Source organism: Mercenaria mercenaria, chromosome 3, assembly GCF_021730395.1.
Source record: "Mercenaria mercenaria strain notata chromosome 3, MADL_Memer_1, whole genome shotgun sequence".
Lineage (NCBI taxonomy): Eukaryota > Metazoa > Mollusca > Bivalvia > Venerida > Veneridae > Mercenaria > Mercenaria mercenaria.
Window position 1 is genome coordinate 7,328,345 of NC_069363.1, and position 10,693 is coordinate 7,339,037.

Sequence of the window (10,693 nt, forward strand, 5' to 3'; positions counted from 1 at the left end):
CGAAAGTTACTCGAAATGTGTACGGCACGGTTGCTTCTTTCAACAAATAAAGCAAGACATGAAATGGAGTGAATATCTCTCCGCAAAAATATTATAGAAAGTTAGCCATGCATGTTTCTATTATCTGTACATTGAGTACAGATAAATAACGTTCATCAATCGCCGCCACATCGGCGACTATTCCGATGTGTTGTAATTGAGCATGTAACACAAAAGGAAGCAAGGTATTCCACAGAAGCTTGTACAAAAGCGGCTTCTTTGTTGAAAACAGTTACTCGTTTTATTATACTAGTACATACATAAATACAGAAGCCATGCAATAGACTATCAGTATTAACGGTATGTTTCTTTGTCCTTCCATGTCCTTCAAAATTAATACTGTTACTTTTCGGTCCCTTTTGCGACTCAAACAAATGCAAAATGTAGCAAGACATATCGTTTGCATTTCTGTGCAGCAGCAGAAGCTCATCTTAAAAGAGCATTAACTGATATCATACGAATTCACTTGACTGTCAATATTAATTTTTTTATCTCCATTTTTTTTTCAAACTTCAGTAAAATGATGAAAACTCGTTTGAAATGTACTGCCCTGAAAACAATTTCTGTTAGCGTTTTGTGGTAGTCTTGTACTGATAATCTGGATATGAATTCATTATTAAAAAACACACACACATTTAATACCCAAGGGCTCCGAGTTGTTTGTCGTCTAACTTACCACGGTTTAGAGTTCAGATGCGCAGTAATAACGTGGTTATATATCTAAGCATCTGAATGATGGGTTGTGATAAAAAAGACGATAATCCACAAGAAGACCTTGATTGTTTTTATTCTTACATGTTTATTGAAATATTTTGATAAAAAATGTGCTGGACTTATTTTTCGAGAACGTCATGCGGCAATTTAATTTGATATAATAATTGATTATTTTATTATACAAATAGTTGTTCGCTAGAAATATCGAGCTACTTTAAAATAAGCTGTCGTTATTATCAATTGCTGGTTTTACCCTGTCATCATCAGTTCGTTTCATTATATCTCTATTCCCGATACCCCAGTTGACAAGTTGGCAAGGTAGTCAACGTGAGTTCATGACGTACACTGGCACGGTGCGTATGTCTCTTAGTAAGCACACAAACTACCACTTATTAGTACGCTGTAATGTCTAAACAAATTTATGTCGGTCTACGAAAATATTTTAGACATATGTCATTGTTCGAAACATTGTAATCTCAACAGGATGAGATACTTTTGTATTTTGACAGCTGTTCAGATATTTAAATCTCGTAAGAATGCTTGTTACGAAAATTATTTATGTTATATATTATGACTGACCATTTGAAACATATGGTATTGTATAACATATGGTTTTCAAACCTGTGAACAATTTTATTCTCAATCTGAAAAAAAAAATGGTGTCCAATTTTTATTTTAAGACTATTCACCATAGATTTCAATTTCCATTTATAATGATAAGATGATCATTTTCTTACCGAAATCAATGCCTAAATGAGCCGTGCCATGAGAAAACCAACATAGTGGCTTTGCGACCAGCATGGATCCAGACCAGCCTGCGCCCCATGGCCCCGGCGCAGTCTGGTCAGGATCCATGCTGTTCGCTAATGGTTTCTCTAATTGCAATAGGCTTTGAAAGCGAACAGCATGGATCCAGACCAGACTGTACTTAAGGTTTTGAAAACAAATAGACGGTGTTTGATAGCAAGACAATCCAGTTTTCAGCATGGAAAGCGATGCAGTATCAATGTATGGAACAATTTAAAGAACTGTAAAGGGAATTGGCATGGTTGGCATGGATGATCATTATTAATTTTTAACTGTTGGGTTTGTTAGTGACCCTCCACGGAAATATGTGGGGTCAGTAAGATAAATTTGGGTTGGGGTCCAAAAATGTTTTGCTTTGATAAGCTTCTTCAGTTGACAATTATGAAATACACAGTATAACAGTATATGAAATATGGAAATGACGTCGGTGCGCCAATTGGACGTGGACGTTTAGACGCTACAAATGGCTTATAACTGAACATCATGAAATAAAACGTCTTTATATGTCCAATTATATAATTGTTCAATGTAGATAGATGTAGACGTTATTATTTAGATAATACCAGTAAAATCATCATTAATGATCTGGATCAAATGATACCTGAACCTCCACAGAGCCTACGCTAGTACATAATATTCAAAGAAGTGGAAATAACAGTCTATCTTTGGTGATTCAAAAATGTATCAGAGAATCTTGTTAAAAAGAAATAAATAAATTACTTGATCGAAGAGAATTTGAAAAGTAGTGGCAACAGTCCGGTATTTTCACCATTTGCACGCGCACCCACAAGTGTAGAATATCAATGGAAAGTGTATTGGTTTTTCTGTCCAACTGACTGGAAATGACACTAAAATCACGTGAAAAGGCACATTTAATTAGCAGTTGAAATACACGTAGTATATCATACTGGCTGAAAAAATCGCTGAATCTAGCAGAGCGGGGCGAGTATTGTAAGTTACGCGGACTGCTTGGCATCGGCGCATCAGAAATTAAAGCCGACTTGGACACAGTGTACGGGGAAAGTGCGCTGCCATACCGTACTATTGCCCGATGGGTATCTCTTTTCAAAGAGGGGAGAACCAACACCAAATAGGAGGCCCATCCTGGGTGCCTTCTGACTGCTGTGTGTGACAAAGACATTGATGCTGTGAAAGGAATAATCGAGAAAGATGCAAAATGCATAGTGGAGCACATAGGGGAGATGTCGGGCCTTAATTCGTCAGTGGTTTTTCTAAAAAAGAAAGGCTAAACCTGCGTACGGTTTGTGCACGCTGGATACCGCATTTATTAACCCCTGAATAAAAGAGGGAGAGGGTAGAAAAATCTTCCGCCCAGCTCGTCAAATATAACAAGGAATCTAGGCGCATCAAAGATATTGTTAAGGTGATGAGACGTGGCTGTACTTTTTTGAGCCTGACAATAAAGAAAATAATAAAATGTGGGTAGGTGAAAATAAAAAGAGTCTCGTTATTGCTCATCGGAGCAGAAGCGTCAGGTGGGTTATGTGTGCCCTGTTCTTTGCCTCCTATTGAATTGTGGCTCGAGTTTCTGTCCCTGAACGCAGTAGTGTTACTGGTACATTTACAAAGAAAATGTCCTATCTGCTGTTCTCAACCACTACACAGCAAAGCGCCCAAGGACGGGCGCGTGGCATCATGACAACACCCCGGCCCATCGTACAGGAATACTAGTACCCCAGGAAGAATTATATTGTGGTTTTACCACACCCACCATATAGCCCTGATCTCTCCCTTGTGACTTTTGGTTGAACCTATACGTTAAATCATGCTTAAGGGGTTGCCGCTTTGAAACGCGCAGCGCAGTTGGAAGCGCACTATACCAGTGTATAAACAGTTTACCTAAAGAGCGCTTCAAAATGCATTTTCTTAGTAGCTTTTGTGCCTGGAAAAGTGTGTAACAGTTAGGTGGAGAGTACTTTGACGGTCTTACATAGTCATTTCTTGAAAAATGACCTAGGTATCGATAGCCCGCCACTGTTGTCATTACACTTCAAACACTCTTCGATCATAATGCCATGATAAAGTTAAGACATAACAATAAATTATTAACTAGATAATGTAATATCTTTTAAATAAGTGTACATGGTAGTAATTAATTTAATTGTTTTACATGCTAATTTATTCAGCAAATACGATATATGCTTGAATTAATGAAACCAAGCTCCAGACGGTATCTTTTGAAATTTGACATTTACTAAAGGGAGGTTTCAATTAAAATAAAATGTGTATGTATATATGTATGTATATATGTGTATGTATGCGTATGCGTACGTATGCTTGCGTATGCGTGCGTGCGTGTGCGTGCGTATGTGCGTGTGTGTGTGTGTGTGACATTTAAAAAAAAGAAGAATTTCAATAGTTTAAAGAATACACAACAAACATGTATCTGTATAAAACATGCAGTATATACATTTGTGAAAGCATCAAAGGTACACAGATGCTTATAAAACATAAGACTGAATTACTCAGATAATTTATAAAACGACTGACCGTTCCATGGCGGTGCTCCACGGTGTTCCTATATTTGTTCGTCTTGTCCTCGTGTGTTTGCTTTGTATGTGAATGTGTGAATGTGTGTGTTGGCAGTGTGCGCATCTGCGTGCTGTGAGTTTCGTTTTGGGGAGGCTGCATTTTTGGAACGTGGCATTCCCTGTTTGATATTTATCCTCAAACCGTTGGGATTCGATGTATCTAATATGTCAGTTTTAGAAGACTATCCATGTTATGATGCACTGAGTTTATTGGAATAAAGGAAACGTCTTCTATCAAATGTTCAGCAGAACTGAAATGAAGAGCAACGTTTGATGAAAAACAAGAGTCACTTGTTCTTCTAATATTAAATTTATGACTGATATGTTTCGACATATTCAAGTTAATGAGCTTGACCGACATATTGTACTTTATACTTCTTACATAACGTCACAAGATGTGCAGTTTCCATCGAGTTTCCCCTGTATTTGTACTCGTAAATGCATTACTTTCAATAATACTGTTACAATGCGTACATCTGCGTCTGTAACTTTTACTTGTTTTAAAACCAAAGTTTTTTTCTTTTTTTTTTTTTTTTTTTGGTTTTTTTTTTTTTTGTTTTGTTTTGTTTTGTTTTGTTTAGAGACAAATAAATAAGAGAGTCTTGTAGATTTTTGGCGCGGTTGTGTGCCAGAACAAGTTTATAGTTGTACGTTGTACAAACGTTGCACACTGTTATTGTCGGACAATTTCAAAAGATCACAGTATTTGTTTATTGTAAGCCCAAGATGCTGAAGGGACGGTTATATGGGATCCCTAATGGTATTATCTGGCTCTTGTTTATGTGTGTGCATGTATTTGTGTTGATTAGAGCTTCATCTTGCGTAAAAGTTTATCTTTTTTTAAATGCGGCTTTGAGTACGCTGCTTGGATATTCCTGTTCTTAAAACACTTTTCTAAGTTTACAAGAGATTCTTAATTTGTCGTAATCTGATGTGCTGCGTCAATATCGCTTCACATAACTGAATGGTATGCTTCTATACATTTACTAGGATGACACGAACTGTATTCCAAGTATTGATGAACATCTGTAGCCTTGATGTGAATATCTGTAGGTACGGTATTCTTTTCATTTTTCAACACATTTACGTCTAGGAATGACACATTGTTTTCAGATACGTTGTAAGTGACTTTTATATAGTTGGATGATATGCATTAAACTTATTATTGAAATATTTTAAGTCTGCAAGGGAGTGATCCCATATGAAAATGTCATTTAATGTCTGAGCCAAGCAGTAGGTTTAAGATGATAACTTCGAAGGAAACCAGATTCTAATTTACCCATAAATAAAGATGCGTTTGCAGGCGCCATGGAACTGCCCGTGGCCGTTCCTATACTTTGGATATAGTTTTCGCCAAAAAATTGAAAATGATTGTTTTAGAGAGGCTACATATTTCATCCGTTGATAGTTAGTGTCGACAGCATGTGGTACATTTGTATACAACGAACTGACATCCGATGTTACAAGCAATGAACTTTTGGATAAGTTTGACACATATATCGTATTTATCATACTGACCCCACATACTGAAAATCTTCTGACCCTCTGTAGAAATATAGGGGGTCACCACATGGCAACCTTTTAGCCAGAGAAAATGCTAGAATCTTGTGGGAGTAATTTTTCTGCCGAATACTAGTACAATGTACATATTGTTAAATTGATATATAAATGTACGTCAAGATTCAAATACACTTGTATGCATTTTTAGAAGGATCAATATCGCAGGACAGATTCTACATTTAATTAATTACAGACTTTTCAGTTTAATGTTCGTGAACGGGGCTTCAGAAACGTACATAATGTCTTTCATATAAACATTCAATTTTTCATGAGTTTTGACGTTACGTTATAAATGTCCGAGTGCTTATTATTCCATGACTTTGGTCTAACATCATATAGATATAAAGATCCGTTGACTGAACGATTTTCAAATGATTCGTATTTATCAACGATATTTATTATTATTTAGCCTTCTTCTCCTATACGGAGGTGCTTACAAAATCAGTTACTTGACCCAGAAAATGCAAACGAGAAAATCTGCCTATAAAACATCTATACCAGCCCCTCAAAGTATTCCTGTTTAGATATTCATTGTCTTAAAGCGTCAGAGTAGTCTGCTTTTGGTATCTGTTTCAAGCATCGATGGACCAGTGCGCTTTTACTGTCATATTGTTGCCAAGACACATTTTCTTGCGGCGAAGAAATAACAAAATTTGCACGGACTTCAGAATATGGGGGATGTTGAAGTATTTAAACTTTTTCGTTGTGCAGAAAGTTGATGACTTATTCTTGCGCTTGAATATTGTCATGAAGGAGGAAAATGCTTTTCAAACCAGTACTAGTGCGCTTGCTTTTTTCTTATAGAATGTTTTGATGGAATTAAGTACTGTGTTCTTGTAGAACTGTTAGTAACAGATTTTCCAGTTTGACAAGAGATCTTCACAACTAGGCCACAAGTACTTGTACATAACTATTTGGTGCCTGGCGCCTTTCTGACGCTTTACTCTTACAGTGCGTTTTTCATATTTTTTCTCCTCCATTGATTGTTGTCACATCGTCTTTGAGGTTCTAACATATACGCCCACGGATCATATCCTATTGGTAAGTTAGACAATTTCTACCGTCGCAATTTTTGAATTGTTTAGGCAAATTCTGGAACAAGGTAATATATCCTTCTTCTGATCAGGTGTCAAGAACCAGACTTAAATTTCTTTACACCGCCCCCTCCCATACAAACTGGCAAAAATGACACGTTAGGGTGACCATATATATTATTAAGTTCATTAAAGATTTGTTTTGCTGGACTTTTTAAAAGCGCAACACGCCCTTTGAAGTAGGCATGTATTTCACTTTTCGCTGTCTTAAGTTAAAGACGCGTCACTGAATAACTGTATTCATTTGTATTTCCATGATGGTAATTGTACATTCTTTGTTTGAAAAAAAAATGAGAAATTAAGGTATCTAGTAAAATATATTACACATATATTAGGCAAATGAATGTAGCAGTATGCACAGTAGTTTATGTCAACACTACATCTAAATAGGTTACGTCCAATAGCAATTAAAACTTTCAAATGTATAAGTAATTTCTCTCCGGAATATCTTCAATCTCAGGTAAAGGTTAAAAATTCTAATTATGATTTCAGATATACAAACATACTGGAATTTCCGCATGTGAGGACAACTAGGTGTGGCAAACATTCCTTCCGCTTTGAGGCCGTCAGGGTGTGGAACAGCCTGCCAAATGACGTGCGTACTGTGGATAAGTATAGACTTTGACAGGCTGATCCGCACCTGAACAGGCTCCTAGTGTATATATATGTGCTATGTGTAGCTAGTCAGTTTGCTTGCCTCTTGTTGTCCTGCATGTGCTTTTTTCATCTCTTGTTCCCCCTTAGTTAAAATCGTGTCTATGTTCTTTTGCTATGCTTTTTATCCCCCGACGAAAGTCGGAGGGATATAGTTTTGGTGTTGTTTGTCCGTCCGTCCGTCCGGAGCCATATCTAGGAAGTGGTTGGGAATATTTGTATAAAACTTCATATACATGTTCAACACTATGAGTTTATGCGGCCCGTCAAGTTTCAGTCAGATTAACTTTTTGCCGTATATATTTGTTTGCCATTCCTCACCACAAACCCTTTTGGCGGGGGATACCAATTCATCGAATTTGCTTGTTTACTTTGCTTTTTGTTTCTCTAAGCCATCTTGCATGAGTGTTAGCATTTTAGTTGCATTTTTGTCTATATGCTTAAATAGTTTGTGCATATAGTTTGTGCATATGTAAATTCTCTATCTGCATGTTAAGATAGAACTTTATTGTATATTAAAAGGTTTCATCATCCTACAATAACTACAGCTTTGTGTATACATTGAATGCTGGCCATGTAATGCGCGTGTGGACAGGCCGTACAGCTTACAACGCCGGCGTTTAATGTATTATACTTACCAGTGGCTTTATGTTTTGTTAGTTTCATTGTATTTGACTTGATGTCAAAGTCTATACTGTATAACCTGTAATTTAGTTTTCTTGAAAAAATTATGTTTCCTTAACTAAATACGCTTATTTGTGTACTCCGGGTGGTCGAACATGTGCCCTTTGTGCTTTTTTCTGTTTTCCACAGAGAAGCCTATCTGTTGTCAACTGGACGAGTAGACAAACTTCAGTAAGAGCCAGGAGTTCTGATTACCTTGTGGTATGTGTTCATTATGTTGTTTACTTCTCTTTTATTTCCATAGGACATTTCTTAACATGTAACTGTAAATATGTATTCTTTAGCTATAGGATAGTCAATGTCTCTTATGTGCTATTCCAACTATTTATTACAAGTATTAGTAGTTACTATTTTTTATGCTTTATGAATTTTTTAGCTGTCTTATGTTTATTCTAAACCTTGTCATACATGCTATTATATATAATATTATTAAAATATACTATTTTTACAGTAGCTATTTAATAGATTACAGTATTTTAAATTAACCGATTGCTCTTAATTTTGTGACAATATGGTAGATGACAGATGCGGTTGTGGTACTGTGTATGACCCTTTCAGGCCCTTTTTCCCCTTTCTACACCTTTCTTTCGGTAGTGGGATACAAGTACTTTCACACAGAGGACTAGGTTTTGTCATACACTTGTCACAATACCCGACTGTCATCTACTTTTTTTTTGTTTTTGTTTTATTCCTGTCTTTTTATGCATGTATCATATGTATGTTTATTCTCTTCTTATTTGCTAAGTGGGGGAGTAACCATGTCAGTAAAATATATATTTTACTGACATGGTTACTCCCCCACTTAGCAAATAAGAAGAGAATAAACATACATATGATACATGCATAAAGATATCTCAGTACTGTAACAGGGTTACTTGCCTTACCTTACCTTCTATGCTTGCTTTAACTGTGTATTTTTCCCTTACTGCTGCTTTTAGTTTGTTATTACTTTAATTACCACTGTTTGTTGGGAAATAGCTTTAAGCTAATGTTATTTGTTATATGTAATATCCGACCTTAAATAAAGTTTCTTGTATCTTGTATCTTGTTGTGATGTATTAGTTTAGACAACGCTTTGTTTCTATAGTGTTATCTTTGTTTTTAAAACTGAACTGAGAAGCTATTGACTGAATAAGTTTGCAGATGAAGTTGTGAAAATACATTAATTCAAGGAGGGCCTAAATTGTCCACCTGTTAGGCGTAAAAAAGTGTTTGTTTCCGGTATCCCGACCTATCCTAAATTTTTGGCCTGACCCTAAATGTTTTTATGGCCTTGGAGAATATTTTTTCAACTTTTTAACAAAAAGATGCAAAACTGCACTTTTTATGCTTTAAACATAGCCAGTGATGTTAGAAATCAACTTACTGATGCTCTAAAGGCATAACCCCCTTATTTGTAATCATTTTTTGACAAAAAAATAATTTCCGAAAAGTCCCCCTTAATAAAAAAAATTCCAAAAAAAAAATCCGGCCTACCTACCCTAATTTTTATCAGTATGTTACCGGAAACAAAGAATTTTTTAGCCTTATCTTGTAATATTTCTGTATTATACCAGTATTATCAAAATGATTTTCACGAAGTTCATGTAGTAGGAAAAAGTAGGTCACTAGGTTGTGATGGTCCTTATAGCTTATTCCGCATAACATATGTAGGAAATAAACAGCTAAATATCACGTGTATGCATGAAATAAGACATTTAGCACAGTGTGGAGTCGTGCTCGATTAATCCCAGACATTCACAAAGAACAGGTAAATGATTCAACTGCTGTAAGTTAACAGTAGTTTTTATATAAAAAAAAATACAATTGTGCCAGTGCACCTAGAATCTGCCTGATGCTATGTTCTTTCCAATAACATGATATCCGGCACTGGTATGTGATGCTATAAAATGAAATTTATGCGCTCATAGTCTCGCAATGAGAATGTGGTGTCAAAAATGGCAAAAAAAAAACAACAAATCGATGATAGGTCAGTATGTGGCTTTCTTTTAGTACTGTCATGGAAATGACGTGACCTAACATGTGTTGCACAAAACCAAGAACAAGAAAAAATTTGCTGTTAGGACTGTGACATGTTTTTCTTTTCGTCATTAGATCTAAATCATCACTGAGATCATGTCTTGGAATACCTCGATTACTGTACACCAATTGTTGATAGATGTTGCTTGTGACTCTGAGGACGGACCATCGGGAGAGGTAACAAAAGACTACTAGTATTTATCGAAGCATATTAACTTTCTTATACAAAAAATGACACCACTTTTATTGTTCTGTAGTAGCGATATAGTTCTTTAAGGGACTATAAGTCTGTTAATCTGATATTCTAAAAAATGCTGAAATAACGGTAGATCTATAAAGCAAAGAAAATGGACAACTGGATTTAGCTGTTGCTGTTGATATATCTGTACTGTATATTTATGTCTTGATGTATATTTACTGATCTATCGTGTCTTGTGTGATAATTACAATAAAATATGATTAAACTAACTGGATTTAGCCTTTACTTTTAGTGTCATGATACCTACATAGAAAATTTACACAAATGTGTAAGCCTGAGAACACCGATTTAAAAATCACTTCCGCTAATTT